The sequence below is a fragment of the Camelus dromedarius genome, chromosome 10, assembly GCF_036321535.1.
Source record: "Camelus dromedarius isolate mCamDro1 chromosome 10, mCamDro1.pat, whole genome shotgun sequence".
In the NCBI taxonomy this organism is placed as follows: Eukaryota; Metazoa; Chordata; class Mammalia; order Artiodactyla; family Camelidae; genus Camelus; species Camelus dromedarius.
In genome coordinates, this window is record NC_087445.1 from 43229648 (window position 1) to 43240873 (window position 11226).

Below are 11226 nucleotides of genomic sequence, written 5' to 3' on the forward strand. Positions count from 1 at the left end.
CTCACCACAGAGGTCAAAGAGCCTCATAGCCAGAAACAGTATGTGAATCCAGGACTGGGTAGGCAACTTATAAACTCTTTGAGAGCAGGAGGTACATTTTATGCTGCTAGTAGCAACCAGGACCTCGCAGATCACATAGTGGAGTCCAAGGCTCAACAAAACCAAAGCTGAAAGCTTTGTCTTGGGATTCAACAGTATTAGAGATTGGATTCATTGAAATAGATGGTGCAGATCAACATCCCACCCTCCTGCTGCTTCTGAGAATTTAATCTTACTGCGTTTATCTTCTCTCGAAAAGCAGTTCTCCGCATCTTAGCCGGCAGTTTCCCGTGAATTCAAGAAAATGCCTTCCAGAACTCTCAGATTAATTAGGTTATGTGGAAAAACACCCTGTTTCATATTGTTCTTTGCTCACATTTGTCTTCTGAAATGTGGTTACCTCTTTCTAGGATCACTAGCCTGCTGATGTGAAGGTTTCAAACCTTGCAGGCACATAAAAGAAACCTTTTCTTGAAAACTGGTTCCAGTAGGAGAGTACAACTTGATGCCAGGGCCCCTGCTTCTCTCTCACACACACACACACACACCCTTCTCCTCTCTCTGTTAATGACACTCCTGGTTGATTTATTGATTGCCTGTAACACCGCTGGCTTTTCTTGAAGCACTTGTGATCTTCCCAGTTGTAAGTGCCACCCCCCAGTGGAAAGTTGCCCCAAACTGGGATGTTTTTATTGCTGTTTGACTTCCCTAACTTGACGGGTCAGGGCTGAACCTCCTCAGCTTCCCTGGAATAAGCTCCTTAAACCTTTTCCCTCCAAAGCATCTGTAAACAGTTGAAGGTCATGATTGTTCACTCTGCAAGATCGATATGCCATTAAATTGTGACAAAAAGGACTGCCAGACCATTAAGGCCTCCCTCATACCCTCAGTAATCCTGATAAAGTGATGAGCTGTTTTAACCTCTCAGGCTCCCATTGCGAACTACGGAGCAAACTCCTAACTGCTGAGATAACCCTTCCCGCAAAGTCAGGACAACCCGCAAATGACTGGCACTGATTTTCAGCTCCTTCTCCTGTACATTTTTTTCCTGCTATTGTAAAATCACTTTAAAAATTTAATTTTTTTTTTTTGGCCACACAGTGTCGGGTCTAGTGTTATCCTCAAAATTATTTTCACTCAAAACTATTTTGATCTGGGGTGAGCCAGCATCCTAAAAGCCTCATCACATACATAAATAGTCCCACGGCCTAAGGACTGAGAGACAAAAATTGACGTATGCACGGGAACTGAGGAGGACACAGGGCTAGTTCACCTCAAACACACAGGATTTGCCTAAATTGGACCAATCTTAGACATGCAGTGAGTTCATAATGGTTAAATCTGTTGAATTCTTGTCTGTTCTATTCGCTTAGCAATAAAAGGTGAGTGGGGAGACAGGGAGGGTTGAAAAGGCAACTTCTGTGAACTGAAAATAATTTTTATGACACTAAGCAGTCTGGAAACTATTTTAAAATTAAATCTAGACCCATCTAGCCTTGCTCAACATTACACAGTGAGCTCATCTATTATTTAAAGAATGTTAATTTCACCCAGCTAAGGCGAAAATCAACTGCTACCATGAACTGATATCCTGTGTGTTTGAAAAACCCATGAGTATTTAGCCAGATAAAAGTTGATCTCCCCCTCTTCAGTAATGCTGAAGTTACTTGATATCCAAAACACATTCTTACAATTTTGTCTCCAGTTTCAGAGTTCTTTGTGAGCCATATTTTCTTTTGTAAGCCAATGTAATCATAATTCAGGGTTCTGATTGTATACCTAATGTGTATATGCACACACTTGCATACTCACATACACGTAAAACTTTTCTGAACTATTCTAAAAAATAAATCATTTGGGGTGCAAAATCGTGCTTGAAAAGTTACATCTCCAGTGCCTCAGTTTGTTATTTCTTACACTCTTTAGAAAGTTATCAAGTCTAGAAAAATCTGAAGGCTGTTAGCCCAAATACGGTTACTAAGGTTCACCTCAATTTCAGTTCCCGAGGCTTTGTTCCAGGTTCATTAGCCAACCGAACAGAGGACTTTCTGGGCATAAATACCTGTTCATTTATTCTATTTTCTGTTTTGCTGATTTGCAAGCATGAATTTTCAGGGAAACCTTCACCTCAATTCACGTCTGGTCCTTAATAGCTTATTATGTCAACAAAACATACCTTCAGATGAAAAACCAAACACTTGAGTCCAGCAGGAGTTGCAGGTAGTAAACAAAGAAAACAGGATTATATCTGCTGAGCCCATTAGTTCTCATCTGCACGTCTTTCTTCAGCATATCAGTGGAATAATCTAGGAGGGCACCAGAACAAGAACAAAGCTTCAGGTCAATGAAACCATTCACTGATCTACCAGCATAGCTCGATAAATGGTGTATTAGCTTAAAGTCTCTTACATGCTGCTTAGACATCATTACATAGGTTCGGAAATGAGGCAAACAGACCCTATTAAATGTTACCAAATACAAGAGGATTTTTCCCTTATCTTCTTTGAACCCCCATATTAATCCTAAATTTAGATTTTATGGCTTTGAATTTACTCTGCCTATCCTGTGGCATAAGTTAAGTGGATCATTACGACTTGAACAGAAGATGTCTCACCCCTCCCTTTCCACTTCATCACGCCAAGGCCCACTTACAGATGTATAGCTTATGTTACTCATCAACATATTAAATCTGTCTCGTGTGCCTACTAGGTATCCTATAGTTTGCTAAATTTCTGGGGACACAATAATGAGCAATATCAAGCAGGTTCTATGCTTCTTGGACAAGTGTTCCCGTCTTCAAGAGTTTCTGTTATATTACAGCAGAGGAATCAGAGCAGTAAGACTTGCAATAGTATTGCCTTTTCCAGCAACTTTAGTCCTTTGTAATGGTTATCTGCATTCTGACTCAAATGAGTAACCACTGATAACAGAGTAAGGGTGGATCGCTATTACACAAGAGGGCAGATGTCCCTGAAGCCATGCCTTAGAGCGCCATGCTGGCTGATGATAAGCTTTTGCTTTCTTCCACTTACCTTAAGCTTTGCTTCTCCATCAGCCAGTGAGCTGCCTACCCTTTGGTCTAAACCACAGCTGGTGTCCATCCATATGGCACTTGGTGCATTTCTCAGGAAGGCCAGTTGCCAAACACATGTTAGGAAGCAAATTTATCTATCGTTCTCACTCACACAAGGTGTCATGGAGCCCTGGCCCATTCATTCAGAGGAGCCTCCAATAACAGAAAGCCTTTAGCAGAATAACACTCACTCTTTGAATTAATCACCTCACATTCAGATACATTACCTGAAGATCAAATTTACTACATGTTAGAAGGACAGATGGGAGTAGAGAAGGGAGGAACATGTGAACGGAACAGAGAAAAACATCTTGGCCCAGACAAAGCAAGCGTAGCTACTAAATCATTCCAAGGAATGCAGTGGTGCAGATTATTTATCTTACCATGCTCTCCCCTCCATTGTTTGGAAGGGGAAAACTTGAAAATTAAAAACTCTGTATTTACATTCTCCTTGGGAGGCATGGAGGATTCCAGTAAATCTGTTTGGCTGGCTTCAGGAAATCTGCCTCTTTATGTTGCATCACACCCAGCTGTTTGCATTAAAGTTCATCCAGTTTGATTTTCATTTGTCAAACTGATGCCTTTGATGTCAAAATTACTCTCTCCTTTGCCTTTAGTCCTTAAGAGTTTCCAGCTGCCATCGGCTCTGTAGTTGCGTTGAGGTCTTAAGCCTGTCTTGGGTCATATTGTTCTGCTTTGCAGTTGTCTAAACTCTATCTAGGTGACCTCATTCAGCTTGATGACCTAACTTGAGACACTCATCCAAGATGTCTTGGGAGCTGCTGTTGCATTGTGCTCGCCCTCTAGTAACCAGCTTCGGCTGTATCTACTTCTCACAGAGAGCACACAACTCATACCAACATCTTCTGTTCATTTGGACAAAAGATACGTTCAGTTCCCTTTGGAATCACTGATTGCCACCTGATTTACAATGTCTCTTTTTCTCCTTCAGAACAGATAACCTCTTAGTGTTGAATGAGTCACAAATTGGTTTGGGGATCCTAAGTAGACCACAGAGTGTTGAATCAACATCTAAAGAGCTCTTCAGTGTCACAGCACTCAGTTTTATTCCTTGGGAGTCTTTATGAGAGAGACGTCTATTGTTATCTTTCCTTTATAGAGGAGAAAAGCAGAAGGTTAGGTGAAGTGTCCAAAAGGTTTTTCTTTTTTTCCCATAATAACTATCTAGGCCAAACTTTGCTCGGCAAACTTTTGGCCACACTAAATTCTGTTTGTAAAATTCTGTGTGATTTGACCCAGTACTCTTATCTGCCTGTCTATCTTTCTATCTCTTCATCTTATCTGTCTCTTGTATATTTCCTCTCTAAAGGGACTACAAATCACCTACATCCTGATCTGTCCCATTATTGAATTTTTCTAATTCTGTCACCAACTTGAAATGTGTCAAGTTGCTTATTGCCTCTAAGAATCAGTTACTTCATTTGTAAATAAGACTCAATACTTCCATTTTAGAATTACTAGGATTAAATGAAATAAGAAGACAACATATCACTCTGACTGGTACCTAGTAGAAGTACAAGAAAGGAGAGTTCTTTTCCTCTTTTAGTTTTTCCTGTTAGTATGAAGGTGGCACTGGGCCAAAAAGCTATTAGAAAAAAGTTAATAACATTACTGATTTATTTGGCCTCACCCTTTTTGAACTGAGAAATGATCTTTTTGAAGAGCAATTGAGTCTGATTCTGTGTGACTTTTCTTTAGAAAGTAATACCCCACGATTCAGGTCTAACGTGTTAGTTTCCTATTGCTGCTACAGCAAATTGCCACATATTTAGTGGCTTACAGCAACACAGATTTATTATCTTACAGTTCCGGAGGTCAGAAGTCCAAAATGTGCTGCAGGGCTGCCTTCCTCCTGGAGGCTCTAGGGGGAATCTGCTTCCTGGTCTTTTCCAGTTTCTGGAGGTCACCCACACTCCTGGGCTTGTCCTTCCACCTCTTTCAACTGTCACAGCTCCTCCTCCGACTCTCCTGCCTCTTATAAGGACTCTTGTGATCACACTGCACCCACCTGGATAACACAGTACCATTTCCCCATGTCAAGATCCTTAAGCTTTAGGACAGCAAAGTTCACTTTGTCACGTAAGGTAACACACGTGGGTCCTGGGGCTTAGGATGTGGACATCTTCGGGAGGCTGTTAACCCCCCCTACCTCAGCTAATGGTTTGATTTGGAAGGTCTCCTGTCCACACTCCTGTGAGTGGAACTCTATTTTTTCCTTCACTACTCCTAGATCCTTTGATTACCTTATTGATATGTTCAGTTAACTAAAATCTAAGAAAGTAGATCATCTTTATTGTGTTTTTTATCTTAAAAAAAAAATCAGAAACGACACTTTGTTCCTGTTTATAAGCCCTATTTCCTTTCCTGTTGATGGACAATGTTTCCCTGCTGTGCTTCTTTTGTGTTGGTTTGTTCCTGGTTTAGGTGCTCTCAGAATGTAAGGTCCCAGAAAGCAGACCTTGATGATTGTGGCATTTTGTAAAAGAGTTTGCTCAGCCCCAACATATTCACAAAACAAATCCTCCTTAATAATTGTTGTTTGCCCTCTTTCCCTGAATTTTTATGGAAGGGCATAATTAGGAAAACAGCAAATTTGTAGTGATTTATTTTTCAGTATTTAATCTGCTGCTTCTATACTTTGATATTACTGAAAAGTATTTCACTACATAAAACAGAGGCGTAAGAGATGAGAATTCCTTCAGACATCTACCATTCTAATTGTTACATGTAAAGGATTTATTTAAATGAACAGTCCAGTCACTGTGGAAGGATTTTACATACTATGGCTTAATTCCAGAAACATGTAATATATTCATATAGAAACCGAAAAGTGATTTTTGTTTCTGAACTCCTGTGTGTTGTGTGCGTGTGCACATAATTATTAAAAACATTCACTCAAGAGATAGTAAATTAAGAAAACTTACTGAAAACAGTGATTGGATTTTCCAGATCTGAAAAGAAAATGCATCTCTAAAGCCAAGTTTTCTTTGGAGCCTTATATTGAAATTTGATTACAGATAGGCTATAATTCTGGTGGGAATTTTATCCTTGAGGGTGGTAGATTTCATTAGGGACATTCTGTGCAATGGTACACTTTTAAGGACAAGCAGGATAATGAGTTAACATTTCTGGCCAGGGTGCTTCATCGCTAAGGACGTTGGATTCTGGAAGCTTTGTTCAGCTAGCTTTGTCTGGAATTCATGAGCTTTCCTTTGTTCGCAGCCCTGGGTTTATAGGTTAACTACACTAATGGGTTTCATCAGCCTAAGACTGGTTTTCAAAAGTTATTCTTCAGAACCTATGTGATTGTGAAGGGAGTATCTAATGTGTATCTGTGTGTATCTCATTATTTCCAATTAAATCTGACTCTACTGTAGTTGAAGTTGCAGCTTACTGAAAAGATGGCAGAAGAGTAGCATCATCCCTAAAAATTTGAAAACCATCAGCCAGCACTAAGTTTAAGTCTGGCCTCATGAATTATTTTTAAGTAATGATAACATTGCCATCCCAATATTCTGTAGTTTATCAAGAGTAATCTGCCTTTCCACTTTTCTTCCTTCCTCCAGTTTTTTTTTTTTTTACTTTCTTTCTTCCCTTTTCTTTCTTTTTCTTTCTTCATTTCTCTTTTTCCCCTTTCTGTCTCCCCTCTTTTTTTTCCTGTCTTCTTTTTCTCTTTCTTTCTTAGTAAGAGGACAGGATACAGGAAATGACAACATCTAGCTTTCTCCTATACCCACATGTGATGGTAAATTCTGCTTCCTTGTTCTCCACCTTTACATGATGGTGTGCACAAACGTCTAAAACCAAACATCTCTGAAGTCAAGGGGCTGATTTTTTGGCAGCCACACAAGAACTTAAGTGGTGAAGTGATTGTTTTCCTTCAGAATAGCCACATATGATAGGTATTTATTCGTGAGTGCCTCCATTACTCAAAATATTTTGAAACTCCTCTTTGAACCTACCTTCTGTGACAGTTTCAGAATGTCTCACTACATTTTAACCATCCTCCATTTGACTCAAAATGCATTGCATGGATTAATCATCTACCTTATTTACCAGACTTAAGTCCAATCTCTTCTGCTTATTTTCATATGACAACTCCAAGGATGAATATTTATCAACACAAAGGACAGTCAAAAGAATGCATCTACTTAAAGATCAGAAGTCTTTAAGTTTTTATCCAGTAATTTGCAATAGCTGAAATATTGAACAAAAATCTGGGTATGTTACCCAATGCAATATGATAGCTGAAATTAAGAAATTAATTTTATAGGCAAGTATACATAATGAAACTTTAAATACAGAATCATTCATGCAGCATTATATAAGACACACACAAAAACATACCCTTACAAACATCTATATAAAAGAAATGACTTTACAATGTATAGAATTGTTACCTCTGAGTTACCAAATTATAGGTGGTTTTAATTTTCTTCTTCTTCCTCTAATTTCAAGAGTATATGCAATTATTTCTGTAATCAAAGAGAAAAAAAAAAACAGTTTGAACTCTTAAAGATGATGGTAAATACAAATTTTTTAAATTGCTGTCAGTAATGACACCATCACCAGAATAAATGCATTACCTTTAAGGGTTCAGAAGTATTTGAATATGTTTGAGTTATGTTTGTTTAGTAATAGTCACATTAATTTAAGGCAGAATTATACAAGTATATAAGACATTTAAATGCACTACTAACTTTTCCCAGTTACAGTTGAAACAATGGAAGGCATAGATGAAGACTTTCAAATCACATCTGTTGAGCTATGATCTGTGTCACAGAGCATTGGATTCAATAGGTATGTAAGTTCTCTGGGCAAGAGCCCCAGTTTCTGGGGTCAGCTGTATCATACTCAGGAAGGGAAGCGTGTGCATAGCTGGGCCCACTATAAAGGAAGCTTAAGATCTCTTCCATCTCTAAAATTCAGTGAATCCTTTTACTCACTAGTTTGATAATAAATAATCACCAGATAGATTGCTATTCCGTCAGTAAAGCTACCCACAGCAAACAAAATTCACTGGAGGCAACAAAGGAAGGATTTGATGGATTGCCTCTTAAATCATACTGGAATTTCCCCCAGATTAGTTTGGCAGTGGGTGTAGGATCTCAGAAATAATGAGATTTAATCATGCCATCTCGTAGAGCTAAGTGACTGCATTTTCACCTTTTCCAAAAACAAAGGTGGCTATTGTTTTTACTCTAAGTAAAATTCTCAACAAAGTCTCCTACTGGAGTGCCTCTAGACCTAATACTACTTACTCTGTATGACTTGAGGATGCTGGAAAATATACAGTGCCAAAAAAGTAATATGACAGTGAATTTTAAGTAATGACAACTTTCACTTTTTTTTTTAGTTGTCTGTCTGCTGGTCTTCCAGCTCTCATTTTTGTATATTCAGAGTAACACTAGATGCTGTTATAAGTAACCACAAATTTTATACGGACTCACACAATAGGAGTTTCTTTCCTGTTCTCTCGGCCTGACACGTAGCTGTCTTCCACGTTCTGATTCAGGGGTCTTGGATCCTTTTATCTGTGGCTGTGCTGAACCCTAATAGCTTGCGTTCTTGACTTCCACCTGGCAGGGAGAAAGAGCTGATGGAGAAATCCCATCCGCTTGGTAAAACCAGGAGCAGGAAGTGAAACACACAACGCTCCCCATGTTGATGGGCAAGAATGAGTCCCATGGCCATCTGGATGCTAGGGGTGCTGGGAAATGTAGTTCCTGCTTGGGCAGCTGCCTCCCGGTGACAACTCCATGCTAGGGAAGGGGGAGCATACATTTTAGGATAGAGCCCCACATCTCTGCTCCATTTCCTTGGCCTGCAGGCTATAAAAGGTATTTTAAAATATATGAACATGTAAAATGCACCAAGATTTATAACATGTATTCATCCATGCACTGACATTCTTACTTAAACAACGTTCTTTGATAGTCTACTGTGCGTGGCCCTATATATCCCGGCATTGGGGTTTCAGTAGTGAAAAAGACAATCCTTGTACTTGTACCCTCAAGAGTTTACCATCTTGTTATAGATAATAAACAAGTAAACTGGCAAATAATCACCTCTTAAGGAAACAAACAGGGCAGTATGATACTGAATAGCTGGTAGCTGATGAGAGACCTGCTTTGATTGGATCATCAGAGAAAGCATCTCTGACAACAGATATTTAATCCTAGACACGATGTGTAAGAAGGAGCTAACTACACAGTGAGCACAGCAGGGAAAACAACATACACAAAGGCCTTTAAGCGGAAAAGAGTTTGAAGGGCTTGAATAATTGTTCTCAAGGTTAGATATGTTTAAAATAATTAATTAGTCACCTTGCAAGTTACATACAACTACAAGGAGAAAAGGGAATACTTACAGTGGAAAACTCTGGTGGGCAATACCTTGACCAAACATCAGGTCACCTGTAATGGAATAAATGAATAGTCTGTGTCTCTGCCGTGATGGACTTGAAGGCACACCATCAACTCCCTGAGTGTGGTAAAGGTATTATGGTTGCATAGGATGCCCTTATGTTAGGAAATACATGATGAAGAGCTTAGGGATAAAATGTGAACCTAGGGGATGGATACATGGATGCTCATTATGCTATTCCTGCAAATTTTGTTTTTCAGATTAAAAAGTTGGGGAAATAATTGGACTCATGTTTTTAAAAATACTAAGGTGACGCGTGGGGTAGAAACTGGGGAGAGGTGAGTAGGAATGCAAAAGGACAGTCAGAGGGTTAGCACAGGGGTCCAGGACAGAAATGCTGATACTTTACCTTGGTTATTGCCGTGGGCATGAAGAGTAAAGTTGCAGGTGGAAGAGATGGATTCAAATATATTCTCAAAGTAGAATCAACAGCTTTTTCCTCGATTGAATATGGTGAGAAAATGAAAGTGAAAAAATAAAATAATAAGGGGAGTGATATCCTACACAAAACTCACGCTGGGGTGAGTCTCAGATTTCGCTGGGAGATTTAACTGCTGAAGCCAAGAGAAAAGCATGATTCACATACACACGGTTCACGATATCCAGAGGATACAACATACCAGCTGGGTCAGAAGCAGCACAGCAATTCTTAGTACTGGAATTTGTGAAGCTTTCCTCTGGGTTCTCATAACAAGGGTGACTGCGATGTAAATGTCATTCCTTCTCCCATCCGTGCACCCGCAGTGACCACACGGCCAATCATTTAAATGACTCGACTGGGCTTTGGCAAGTAGCTATATGATCAACAATGGGAAACTTCAAAATTCCTGCGGAGAGAAAACCCGCTAAGCCTAAAACTCTAAGCTTAATGCAATTGGAAGAGAATAAGCAGTTTTGTTCAGTTCAGGCCAACGTGCTACTTGGTGTTTTATGCAAGAGCTGTTATTGCCATCACATTGAGGAGAGGATTCAAAGTGGTTGGGAAATGATAAGAAATGCCCACACTTCCTATTTCCTATATCTATTTTAGTTGGTGGCAATTACGATGTACTACGCAACACTCAAAATACAAATGGTGCTATGTGAGAGGATATGTAAGTGACAGATTTGCAGCCTCAAAGCGTGACTTCAAAATATTGGTGCCGGAAAGATTTCCAGTTCCGGAAGGCGGTAGAGACGCAGCCCGCAGAGCCCCGCAGGTGAGGGTGCGGGCGAGGGAAGAGCTCCGAGCCCGCTGGATGTGGAAGTGAAGCTGTGCGCGCAAGCCGAGGGGAGGCGCCGGGCGGGCAGATGGAGGGGGCCGTCGGTGCCAATCGCACGACGGGATGGCACAGATAGCGAGCAGAGAGTGAGGAAATACTGCTAAGCAGGGAAACTGAGAGCATAAGGACGGGAGGAGAGAATCCAGAAGGAAAGCCAAGCTCTTCAGCAGAATGAAGAAGTGGGGTTATGTGAGGAGAACGTGCAGGGCATCCTCTAGAGGCCCCCAGGCTCCGCTCCTGGCTCCTCTGCCCTGATCTCCGGCCAGGAGGCTGCATGCCCAAGACCACACTGCTAGTGGCTCCTGTGCCCTCTGCAGCCGGTTGGTTTCATCCAAAGGGAGCCACTTGGAGAAAATCAGACGACCAGGATGAGGAGAGGTTAGTTTCTTCCCTAGCCCCTGCCTG

The 11226-nt window shown here is 40.5% G+C and overlaps 1 long non-coding RNA gene across 1 annotated transcript in view; it reads right to left on the reverse strand.

Moving 5' to 3' along the window:
- Positions 1–10115, reverse strand: part of LOC116152669 (uncharacterized) — a 73399-nt gene extending 63284 nt beyond the window's left edge. Inside the window, exons 1-5 of the long non-coding RNA XR_004136243.2 lie at positions 9909–10115; positions 9504–9549; positions 8584–8712; positions 7534–7608; positions 2216–2345 (exon numbers count right to left, since the gene is read on the reverse strand). This is a non-coding gene — a long non-coding RNA (uncharacterized LOC116152669). The remainder of the gene's footprint in view (positions 1–2215; positions 2346–7533; positions 7609–8583; positions 8713–9503; positions 9550–9908) is intronic.
- Positions 10116–11226: the final 1111 nt, after the last annotated feature.